The sequence below is a fragment of the Stigmatopora nigra genome, chromosome 10 (genome assembly GCF_051989575.1).
Source record: "Stigmatopora nigra isolate UIUO_SnigA chromosome 10, RoL_Snig_1.1, whole genome shotgun sequence".
Lineage (NCBI taxonomy): Eukaryota > Metazoa > Chordata > Actinopteri > Syngnathiformes > Syngnathidae > Stigmatopora > Stigmatopora nigra.
Window position 1 is genome coordinate 14,677,061 of NC_135517.1, and position 12,326 is coordinate 14,689,386.

The window sequence follows — 12,326 nt, forward strand, 5'->3', positions numbered from 1 at the left end:
ATGGATTTGGTTGCAGATTTGCTTACAAAGCTATTTTCCAGAGAGACTTTTCCAGAAAAAAATAGACATCATTAATAAAGGGCGGTCAACCCCAAAGCTAGTAAGCCTGTTACACCTGGGAAAAGGGTGTGTCCGCCACTTTCAGTGCGCCAACTATGAGAGCTACCAAGCTGTATTTGGAGCGAGCTGCACAATATGTTGGTGTTGATTTAAAGCCATTTTCAAGACGGACTATGCCGGAAATATGACAGGACAGGCTCGACCTTCATCATTAGCTTTGATGGCGATAGAAAAGAAGGACGAAAGAAAGGAAGATGGATATTGTGTACAGTTAAAAATGATTTTTGGTGAGTAAAACATGGCTATATTCCAAAATAATATTTCAATTGTGGGCCCGGTTCTGATATCTGAAAAGCACCAGTGTTTGTATCTAATCACTAAATGCTGCTAGGAAGTGGATTTCACTCCAATTTAGTGTAATTTTTGCCGTTTCACCATTGACGTCCATTAGTCTTTGCCCGGGGAAATCACCCCCCTGGCACGGTTGTAATGTCAGAAAAGCTCCAGTATTTGTATTTAATCAATAAATGCTGCTAGGAAGTGGATTTTACCCCATTTTTGTGCGTTGATTATTTTTTATGTGTCGCAGCTGTAGCTGCAGTCGAGGTTTTATAGCCATAAAATAGTTTTTGAGGGTTGGATTGATTCGTTGAAGGCCCTATGAGAAAATCCACGGACCGCCACTGGTGCTTAGTATGCACAGAACAGCAGCTGATAGAAACGAACAGTTTTGGAGTCCTTTAGGGGTGGTGGAGAGTGCCCCTCTTGAGGATTCATTCATTCTTATGGTGGACTTCAATGCTCACATGGGAAATGACGATGAAACCTGGAGGGGCATGATTGGGAAGAATGGCATCGTTTTTGTGACGAAGAAGTATCGGTTCCAATACCTTGAGAAAAATCAGAGGTGTAGAAATAAGTGGAAACTCAAGAAAGCCATGAAAATATGTTCTTCACAGGTGTATGCAAACTTTTTACCACAACCTTTGTGTGTTTGAGCTTGCGTTTACATGTGTGGATGTGTCAAAATCAGAAGTAGCGATATTTCCAATACAAAGACAGCAACATATCTGACTCAGCAAAAAAGGCAGTCTCACTCTCACCGAGAATAGTTTGGTTTCTCCTCTGGGAATTGCTGGGAACTGCAACCGCTAAAACTGCAGTAGCAGCAACAGCTCCAATATCTGCAGGGCAGCTGAGGTGACAAGGACTCACACCTTTCTGTCCGCATGCAGATGTTTGGACAATTTATTTTTGTCTCTTTTGGATGTTTAATCAGACCCATAAGGCAGGTTTCTAGAAAGTATTAAAATGCTAGGGCATGCCTAAAACATGAATAGTTATGTAAAGGAGTGTAATGAAGAGACAGTTAACAAAATACAAGAAAAATAAGATATGCAAAGACACCTTTCAATGCAGCAAACCTACCAGGGGTACAGACATTCACAAATACACAGCAATAGCTCGAGAGCAACTAAGATGTGATAAGTGGACCAGCAGTAAATGCAGCTGTGTACAAATTAGCATGAGCAAGCAGAAGCTCAGAAGCAATAGAGGAACGAAAGAGGAAGACGAAATGAGTAGACAGTGTGTGTCTGTGTATGTTTGTAAATGTATGAAAGAGAAAGAGAAAGAGAGCAAGAGAGAGACAGAGCAAGAGAGAGAGAGCAAGAGAGAGAGCAAGAGAGAGAGAGAGAGAGAGCAAGAGAGAGAGAGAGCAAGAGAGAGAGGGAGCAAGAGAGAGAGAGGGAGCAAGAGAGAGACAGAGCAAGAGAGAGAGAGAGCAAGAGAGAGAGAGAGAGAGAGAGAGAGAGAGAGCAAGAGAGAGAGCAAGAGAGAAAGTGAGAGAGAGAGCATGAGACAGAGCAAGTGGGAGAGCAAGTGAGAGAGCAAGACAGAGGCAAGAGAGAGAGCCAGAGAGAAACAGAGAGAGACTGGCTGCATGTAACCTGAAAGACAGAAATGAACCTTTATAACAAAAAACAACATAAATCTGTAGCATTGAGCTGGCGCAGTGAGTGGAATCCAGGGGGAAAAAAGCAAAATACACTAGCCAGCAATGGAGAACCACCAGCTGAGAATTCCCAAACACTGTGCGGGAAGCTTGAGAGAAGGTCAGAAGTAGAATGACACGAAGAATGACAACTCCAGGAAATGTGAAATTCCGTGTCTAAGTGTGACGACCATTTGAGCACCTGACAGCCGACATGAACAAGATGGAAAGAAAAGTAAAAAGATGTGAAACAATGAGTAAGAAAGAAAGAGGTGAAAAGAGAAACATTAATAAATGCTCCTGGTGTATGCTACCGAGGAAATGCCACTCCTTCCACACTCCCCAATTTACTTGCTTCCCTATGCATAGTCAGCAATGTAAAGTATGCGTGAAACAGACTAAAGAATTTGTACTAAAATCAACTCAAAGCTGTGAGAAGTGAAAGAAGACCCAATGAAAAAGATGATAAAAAATGTATTTTCTTATTAACTGATTCCCTGCCATTGGTGAGTTATAGGGACTGCTCAGTGATTTTAATGGTTCGCTTCGAAATACATGGAATGTTTTAAGACAAGGGCTGAAAATATGGGCACAATCTGAAAAATATTGAATGGTGAATCTCTAAGTTGTAACTATATCCCCATGATTTTTTGACTCGATATTTGCCAAAACTTTTTAGTTGGGTCTAAAATTTAATACGGTGTGATAACACATTCCACTATACAGTCGTACCTCTATAAATTAATTTGTTCCAGTACTTATTTTTCGTAAATTGGATTTTTCGTAAGTGGAGCAGTGATTTATATGTAAAATCTTTAAGTCGCTCCAATGTCCAATAAAAAAGTGCCCCTCTTTTGTATGAACAATATGAGAAACACAAAAACAAGAGAAAATGAGAAAATTCTTTATTGTATTAAAATGGATAACAAGCACGCAAAGACGTTTTCTACATTCAGTAGTACAGAAGAGTAAGGAAGAAGCTAACGTTAAGACACACATCACATCTAAACAACTTTAAATTATGAATTTCAATACAACTTGGGCGGATCGCTGGCACAAGTGGTTAGTGGGTCACCCTCACAGTTCTTGGGTCCTGGGTTCAAATCCAGGTCATGTGTGCACTTTGCATGTTCTACCCGGCCTGCATAGGTTTTTTCTAGGTACTCCGGTTTCCTCCCACGTCCCAAAAACATGTTAGTTAGGCTAATTGGACACTCTAAATTGCCCCTAGGTATGGGTGTGGTGTAAATGGTTGTGCGTCTCCTTGTGCCCTGCAATCGGCTGGCCACCCAATTCAGGGTGTCCCCCGCCTTTGGCCCAAAGTCAGCTGGGATAGGCATGCCCCGTGACCCTTGTGAGAATAAAGCGATTCAGAAAATGATTGGAAAAAAACGTAATTGGAAATTGAAGACCTTACATTGACTTCCTTTTTATTAATTTATTTCAATATAAACAGCAACTTTTAGTTTGAAGGAAAATGTATAAAAATAAAGTTACCTGTCAAATTGTCTGCACCATTTCAGCATTACTTTTTATAGCGTTAGGGGTCATCTTACCTTTATTGCCCAACAAAAATAGAAATTTAAATTATCATATTTTCAATTGTCTTTTCTTATAAAGAAGCACATCATTACTGTCAGGCCTCAGACCAGACTGGTGGCTGGTTTTGCCTGTCACCCAATCACAGGCCATGCCCCTAACGAGCCATTAGCCATGAAGCAGTATTTAAGGCCACCAGGAACCTGACCATGCTGCTGGATCGTCTTATCAGTTTACTGTAAAGTACCCTCTCGCATTTCACCTTTCTTGCTTGTTGATCAACAACCTCTGTTTGCTCTCAGGATTCCCACCACGCCAGGCCCCCACAGACCAAGGAACGAAACAAGGATCAACGGAACAAAGACAACGGACCACAGATCAACGGACAACGACCACGCTACCTACCCGATACCCGCCACACCGACGCCACGGGAAAGGCGACCTTCCTGCACAGCCAACTACCCACCACCGTAATCCCCACGGGTGCTCGCCAGCCACGTGGACAAGCCGAATAAAGATTTTGGAAAAGAACTAAGCTCTTACCCTCGCCTGCAGCATCCTAACAGCACGATCCAGCCATCGTGGACCTCACGGGCGCAGACAGAGCCCCCACCGACCCATCTGCACAAGTAATGGACCAGCACACCCGTGCCATAGAGTTCCTCATGGCTGAGATGTCGAGCATGGCTCAGACTCTAAAAGCCATACAGGCACAACTCACGAACTCACCGAGTGCACAGCCCACCTCAGCCGCTCCCCAGGTAACACCGATATCGCCGCACCGCGAACCTAATGTTCCCCATCCCGCCCCCTACAGTGGGGATCTCGGCGCATGCAAGCACTTCTTGGTTCAATGCCAGCTGGTGTTTGAACAGCAATGCCTCTCCTACGCCTCTGACCGAGCCAGGATTGCATACCTGATCGGTTGTCTTCGTGATGAAGACCTGGCCTTGGCAAGCGCAGAATTGGAACGGGGCACCCCCATGTGTACCTCCTACGAATTGTTTACCGCAGAGATGCGTAAGATTTTTGACCACCCACCCGGTGGGCTGCCGGGAGGCTGCCAGGAGGCAGCCGGGCGCTCAAGTGCTCTGAGACAGGGCGTCCGGAGCGTCGCAAAGTATTCTGTGGAATTCCACATTCTGGGCGCCGAAAGCGGCTTCAATTCCAGGACGCAATGCGGGAGGAGCTGGCTATCCGAGACGAGCCAGGGTCCCTCGACGCACTCGTGGAATTCAATCCAAGGTGGTGGCCTGGAGCCCTGCATGCCATACCAAGTGCCTCCAGGCAGCCCACTTGCCCCCGGTGCCACCGCCGAGGAGAGACCCTCCTGACCTATCGGCGGTGCCCGAGTGCTACAACATCTCTAGGCCAGAGCGAAAGGCACTGGATGACTATATCTCCAGGGCGCTGGCGTCTGGACTTCCTTCTCTCCTGTCTGGGCAGGGGTTTTATTTTGTTGACAAGAAGGATGGCTCGCTGCGCCTCTGTATTGATTACCGTGCCCTAAATAAGATCACGGTTAAAAACAATTACCCTTTGCCACTCATTGACTCTGCCTTTACCCCGCTACACGGCTCTTGCATTTTTATGTCGGACCTCCGAAATGCTTACCATCTGGTCTGGATTTGGGAGGGGGACAAATGGAAGACAGCCTTCGACACCCCTCAGGGCCACTTTGTATACCTGGTAATGCCTTTTGGTCTCCGCAATGCCCCGGGAGTGTTCCAGTCCCTGGTCAATGACGTCCTTCAGGACATGCTTGACCGATTTGTATTTGTTTATCTGGATGACATCTTGATTTTTTCATACAGCCTGGAGGAGCATGTGCAGCATGTGAGCCTAGTGTTGCAACACCTCCTGAAAAAAACGCCTGTTCGCCAAGGCTGAGAAGTGTGAGTTTCACGTCTCGGAGACCACCTTTCTGGAGTTCGTGGTGGCCGCCGTGGAAATGCGTATGGATACCAGTAAGGTGGAGGCTGTGACTCAGTGGACCAGGCCAAAGAGGGGACGGGAGCTGCAACGTTTTTTGGGGTTCGCGAACTTCTATAGACGTTTCATAAGAAACTATAGCCGTGTCGCCTTTGGGGTCCGCACCCACGATCATAACAATTACTTTCATAATTGAACAATTTGGAAAGTAATGTATTTGTCTTCACAAGTTTGAAGTTTTAAATCCGAAAAAAAAGATATGATAGTTAGTTATCGTGATAATTATCAAGACTGATTTTATAAAATGTATTTTATTTATTTATTTATTCTTAATCGAAATACCATTTTTTTGCCCAGACTTACACCAGAGTGTTGATCATGTTTTTAATAATATTTTTGGATTAAACTCGAACATCAAGAACAGTTATTTCTTTGTGAAAGGCAATAATAAAACAATATAACAAGAGACCGTTTCTATGTAAGCCGTATTTGAAGCAATTTATCCGCCACAACATCTTATACTTCTGGTAAGAAAATTGTCATTTTGGTCGTTAAAAAGCATCAGTTTCGCATCAGGAAACTTTTCTTTTTTTTTTTCCAAATCGAATAATTTTATATTTGGCATATTAACTTCCTTATGATAGTGACCCTAATAATGCGCTTTTGATTCATACAGTATCTCAGAAATACCACGCACGATGATTTTTGTCAAAATTTTCCCTTCAAAGTGACATCAGGGGGCGGCTTATACGCGAGAAATTGTAAAATTAAACAATTTTAAAGCAATGTTAAGGTGGCGCCCTCACGTGGGGTGCCTTATAAGCGAGTGAATACAGTAAGTAATGAGACTGAGTAATTTACTTCTACTGGCTGCTCTTATGCATTCATATACCACACGACTTCACAACACATCTTAGAAGCAGGTCATTTGTGAACACTCCGCTCAGGTATGGTTCGCTAAAAATACCCATCAACCTTTGCGTGTGGAACAGACCAACAACAACAACTTTCACTCCAGTGAAAATAGAAAAACATAAAACATTTACTAATATTAATTGACGTCTAAACAAAGAACTTAGAAGAGATCTAAAATCCCAACCTAGCCTATACAATCAACATACAATGTCGGAACGGTGTCAACAGTACAAAATTATACTTAGTGGCCACCATGTTTTCACGTGTTCATTGTAATCAATGATATCTTCCTTGTTGTCAAATTCGTTTGACAATATCATACAAAGAACAGCTTTCACATATTTTCCGGTAAAGAGGAAATAAACAAAGAGAGTTAAGCCTGCATGCTTTTCCTAACAACCCAAAGTGGGAAGATATGGTTGGGGGGAGTGCAGCGTGCTCAAAATTTCATTTTCATTTTCTTGAATTTACGAAAGCATGCACTGGTGTGTCTGGTAATAAGAAAAATGCTTAAAACAAATGTATTATATATGTACAGTGTTCCCTCGCTACTTCACGCTTCAGCTATCGCGGACTCAGAGCTTCGCTGATTTTTTTCAGGGAAAAAAAATTTAAAAATTTAAAGATATTAAGTTAAAATTATAAATTACAACATTTTAAAAAGAGGTGGAAACAAAATATTCAATAAGAATTGGTAATTGCATTAAAAAAAAGGCCAAAGAAATTGTCAATAACATGGTGAGAGTTCAGGAATCGCATTGATGACGTCATGGCGCCTCTTCACCGCCCAAAAAAAACAATGTTCACAACTCCCAATAACGATGTTTCTTACGTGCAAAAAAACTGCAGAAGATTCTCCATCCGGACTACTAAGATGTTTTTGCTTGGTGGTGCTTTTGTGCACGTGTTATACGTTTTTTTAAGCATTTTTGAAGGGGCACGCCTACTTCGCGGAAATGCAGCTATTGCGGGGGGTCCCGGTCCCCATTAACCGCGATAAGCGAGGGAACACTGTATAGAATATCTTATTACAAAAGAGTAGCCTACCATTGACCGCAACAAAAATTAAGTGAATCTCATTGTAAGGGACGCCCACAATCTATGTTGAACACACCATCTACTGTGACCAACTAATGATTTTCACTTCTATCTTGGCCAGTGTTCATTATTTTTATTTCGGCTTAGCGCAAACAGGAAAGGCTGAACGGTTGAGCTCACTACAGCCCACTAGAGAAGGCAGCACTGTTAACCTCAAAACCCTAAACTACATTGCGACCTAAACAAGGGCAACTTACGTAAGCTTTTAATATTGGAATATTTTATTTAACTGCAAATTACTTTCAAAAGGTGTTTTTTGGATAAGTTACTAGGGTTGAAACTAATAATATTGTAATGTTTCTAGGAGTGCCTAAAACTTTCCTACATGCATTGTGGTGTTAGGGATGTGAGTAACATTTAAAATTCATGTTCTGTGCTAACAATTACGAAAGTTACTGTCCCAGTTGTTTCATTGTTAGTTATGCTATTTAGTTTGTTATGAGATCATTTTAGTTTTATTATGACACTGTGACCGTGCATGACACCTTAAAAGATATGACCAGTCATCATTTTTGTGGAAGTGAATAAATGGTGGCCGGCGGACAAATGGTCAGCTTCACAGTGTTGATCCCAGGTCATTCCTCAATATGTGGAGTTTGCATTGAATGAAAGCCTGTTCTTCTCCTTCAAAAATAATAGTGCTAATTGTTCCACAGTGTAGTGGGTGCCACAATATGGAAACAAAATGTCATTTTAGCTGAGATGTCCCTACAATAATTTCACATTAAGTCGCTCTTAAGAATAAATCATACCAAATTATGAAAAAAAAAAACATATATAGTCCGGAAAATAGGGTTTTCAAAAAGACATTGGCGATTTAAGAGGTACAACATAAATTATAGCCCAGTTTGTTGACTCAACCATCTACTAGGCACTAATAATAAATAGTGTTGCATCAATATAAGTATCGGAATGAGCACAAGAAAATTTAAACCTGGCCTATTGTTCTTACTCACCCAGCAGAATGGTGAAATTAAATGGCTTTTAATAATGCTGAAGAAGTTTGACACAGTGATGACACAAAGAGTTGGAAATACCTCGTATAATGTAATCTCAATGACTGACAGCATAAAAACCGTGACCGGACGTTTGGTCGCCGAACGTTTGGTCCCCGGTCTTTTGGTCCCCGGTCTTTTGGTCCCCGGTCTTTTGGTCCCCGTTGGTTGCTGGTCTTTTGGTCGCCGTTAGAGTTAAGGTTAGGGTTAAATATCTAAGTACATTTGACAACCATAACCCTAACGGCGACCAAAAGACTGGCGACCAACGGGGACCAAAGTGCGGCGACCAAAAGACCAGCAAAGAAATGTCCGAGCACCCATAAAAACGCTCCCTAAAGGAAAGGTGATCAACTTCGGAGATCTAGCTAACTGTACACCTTCATCCAGTCGTGACTGATTAACTGACAAAAATATATGGTTACTTTATTGTAAATATATTTTTAAGAAGCCCTTTCAATGTGTGTAAAATGTGTATAAAGTTTGTTCAAGGCCAGGAGATGGATAAGGATACACTCTCAAACCGTGATCTGCAGAATCGGCTGCAGGGAAGATTTGGTTACATGTCAAATGGGCAAGTTCCAGAGTCACACCGACACCATAAAAACCTTCTTCTCTCATCTCATCTCATTTTCTGAACTGCTTAATCCTCATTACGGTGACGGGGTGTGCTGGAGCCTATCCCAGCTGACTTCGGACCAGAGGCATGGAACACCCTGAATCGGTGGCCAGTCAATCGCAGGACACATCTTATAATCGGGCCAATACATTATGTAGCATGGAAAAATCACCCCATGAATCATCACTTTATCATGGTGGTGGGGCTTGTGTGTCCCAATGTTACTAGGAGCACCATTTCTTGTTTGCAAGCTTAGAAAAGTAAGTGATATCATCAGGAAGCACCAAGCGTTGCTCTAATTGCATCATTATCTAAAGCAATGACTCAGTCGCAATGACTTTTGCACCGACTCTTCCGCCCCTTCCAGAAAGACAAGCCTCCAGCTTTTCTCTGCTCAAGCAGAATATTTCTAATGTTTTGTGAAACAGTGCCAAATGTTAACATTCCAGAAATATCCAACAACAAACTATCCAAGAACATACTATTGCATTCATTCTTAGTACAGTGTTCCCTCGCTTATCGCGGTTAATGGGGACCGGGACCTCCCGCGATAAGTGCATTTCCGCGAAGTAGGGATTCCCCTTCAAAAATGCTTAATGTTAATTTCATTAAAAAAAATTATTATTTTTATTTTTTTTACCCCCCTGTATACAGTACACCATATAGAATACGGGTAGAGAGAGTGAAATTCATGTTATAACAAAAAAAAACTGTAAAATATGTTTTAATGTAATATTTGTATTTTTTTTTAAAAAAAAAATCTGCGAAGCTCTGAGTCCGCGATAGCCGAACCGCGAAGTAGCGATTTTCAATCAATACAGGGATCAAAGCCATCATTGTGCAGATAGCTGGTCCTCGTACTAAGGTTGTGATTCATGCACATTACGTTGATACCGAGTTTAAAGGCACACTTTCACGTTGGAGAGTACTTTACTGAACTCTGTAGATGGAACTTCCATGAGCCACGACCCATTGTCCCTTTCTTTGTTAAAATGAACTCAAAAGAGAGGAAAAAACAGCTGTAAGCCCATTTCGCTTTCAAAATGTTTGCAGTACTGCTGCGGAGTGATGTCACGAACTTGCGCACCCAGTCCTCTTCCGTTTAGTTTCATTACTGTGGCAGCCAGTGTTTTGTATGGTTTTGTAAATGAAAGTCAATTGTTTTATCAGAAAATGGTTAATAGGTGCGGTGTAGGATATTGGAAGAACACGGATACTGCTGATATAAACATTTTTTTCCAATTCGCCCGAGGGGGGTGAAATGGATGTAACCTTGTGCTATATTCAAGGCAAAGGTGTATATGAAGGATGTATTCTGCCATGTTTTTCGAGTAGGAACTTACTGCTTCCCCATGCGTCACAAGCGAGTGCATTCCAGTTCGTTTTTTAAAGTTATAGAATCAGCCACGACTCACTTCGAAGGTTTGCGCTGATGTCGAAGTCTCCTCTTTCTCGGCTGCTTGCTTTACGTTCAGGTCCTCATAGATTCTGCTCGCCTTTTCGCAGATGATCACCTCGTTCACACTATCTTCCGCTAACTGTATCTCCTCTATCCATATTAAATGAACCTTCTCCATCTCTATCCCCATCAACATCACTGTGCAGGTTGGAAAGGAACACCTATCGGCCGGATCAGGAACCACCTGGTATGCTCGTATCTCAAGGCAAAAATTTGCTCAGAATTTTTCTTGTATCTCAAATTTCTCATATGTTGGGACACTTATGTCTGGGGTTAGGGTTAACGAATGGGCCGCCAGGCCACCAAGCGTTTGAATTTCTTGAAAAAAAATACTGACCACGACAGCAATGAAACTAAACGTAAGAAAACGTGTTCGCAAAGAACCTGTCTATTCGTCATGTCACCCAGTAGTGATAGTGTCGATTTCTCGCCAACGGCAAAATGGGATTAAAACTGCTTGGACTATGGGTTATGACTCAAGGAAGTTCAAGTTATCAAATTCAGTAAAAAACCCACCCATGCATGATATGGGGTCTTTAAAATCAACCGAAGTAATTTATTAACCTTGACTTAACTGGAGTATCCTGTTTTAAAAAACTTGCTATGTGGATGACCTCAACATGGTCGGAACAACAAAGCTGCAGTGGCGAGTAAGACTTCCAGGTCGAAAAGTTGTATTTGATTTATCCCTTTAAGTGAAAATTTGAAGTCCGGAATTTAACGCAATCTTTTCTAACGCCGGTCCAGGAGGTTTTCTGTCACACTGTGTGCAATTCATCATTTGGCAGGCATTTTCTGGCACACCTTGAGTACAATTTATCCTTTGGCAGCGATCCCTAGTTTTAATGAACATGGATTTTCTGCAGTGGTGAATTCGCGTGCAACGCGTTATCCCGTTGTCAAGGTGACGTTTGAACTAGCCACCTGGCCTCTCTGCAGTACGGAGCACGGACACCTCCCGGAGGTGACGTCTCCGCGTCAGCTCCCATCTGCAGGACAACTCTCCCCGGCGGAAATGCTCGACGGTCGTGGGAGAAGGGAGAATCACATTAAAAGCTCCTTAGTTTCACGGACGTGGATGCCACCTTGGGCTTCCCGTTTACGCTCCGTTTGCCCACATCTGATTTAAACAGAGGATGTAGAACCATGATGATGCACACAAATTGAAATCAAAGGCAAGGTAATCCCGGAATAATGAATCTATATTGGTTCGCGTCACAACATTTGTCGTTTTAACACGCGTTAATTGTTTACAGCTGCCGGAGAGTGGCATGGCTGTCGCGACTACCTTGATTAAGCCAAGTAAATTCAAGCGTTTGGCCCACACGGTCTTCCACCTGCGATACATTAACATGAACACACTCAGATCATCATTGGGATTCTTACCTTTGGTGAAATTCTTCCCTTTATGATTTGATCTCTCCAGTGATGAGGAGCGTATGGTTTGTGTTGCTCTCTTGACACAACTACCACGCGTTGTGAAGAGCACTGCCCCATTGAGTCTAACAGTAAGATGTCATTGGCCATTGCAAAGACGGCTGCAGCCACAGCACGGCTCCTCATTGGTCAGGCGTCAACGTCAGTCTATTCGATTGCGCTTCCCGCGTTTCTCAGTGGTGCCCCACAATACGTTGCGTTCTGTAGTCTATATTTAGGCGTCAACACCCAGTGGTCCAATGCAGGACATTTAAAATTCAAGGGATGGTGTCCTCGAAT

At 42.6% G+C, this 12,326-nt stretch overlaps 1 protein-coding gene across 1 annotated transcript in view; it reads right to left on the reverse strand.

The window, feature by feature from the left end:
* kcnab2a (potassium voltage-gated channel subfamily A regulatory beta subunit 2a) overlaps positions 1-12,143 on the reverse strand; it is a 93,143-nt gene extending 81,000 nt beyond the window's left edge. The window contains exon 1 of the mRNA XM_077727198.1: positions 11,997-12,143. The gene's annotated coding sequence lies outside the window, so the exon portion shown is untranslated. The remainder of the gene's footprint in view (positions 1-11,996) is intronic.
* Positions 12,144-12,326: the final 183 nt, after the last annotated feature.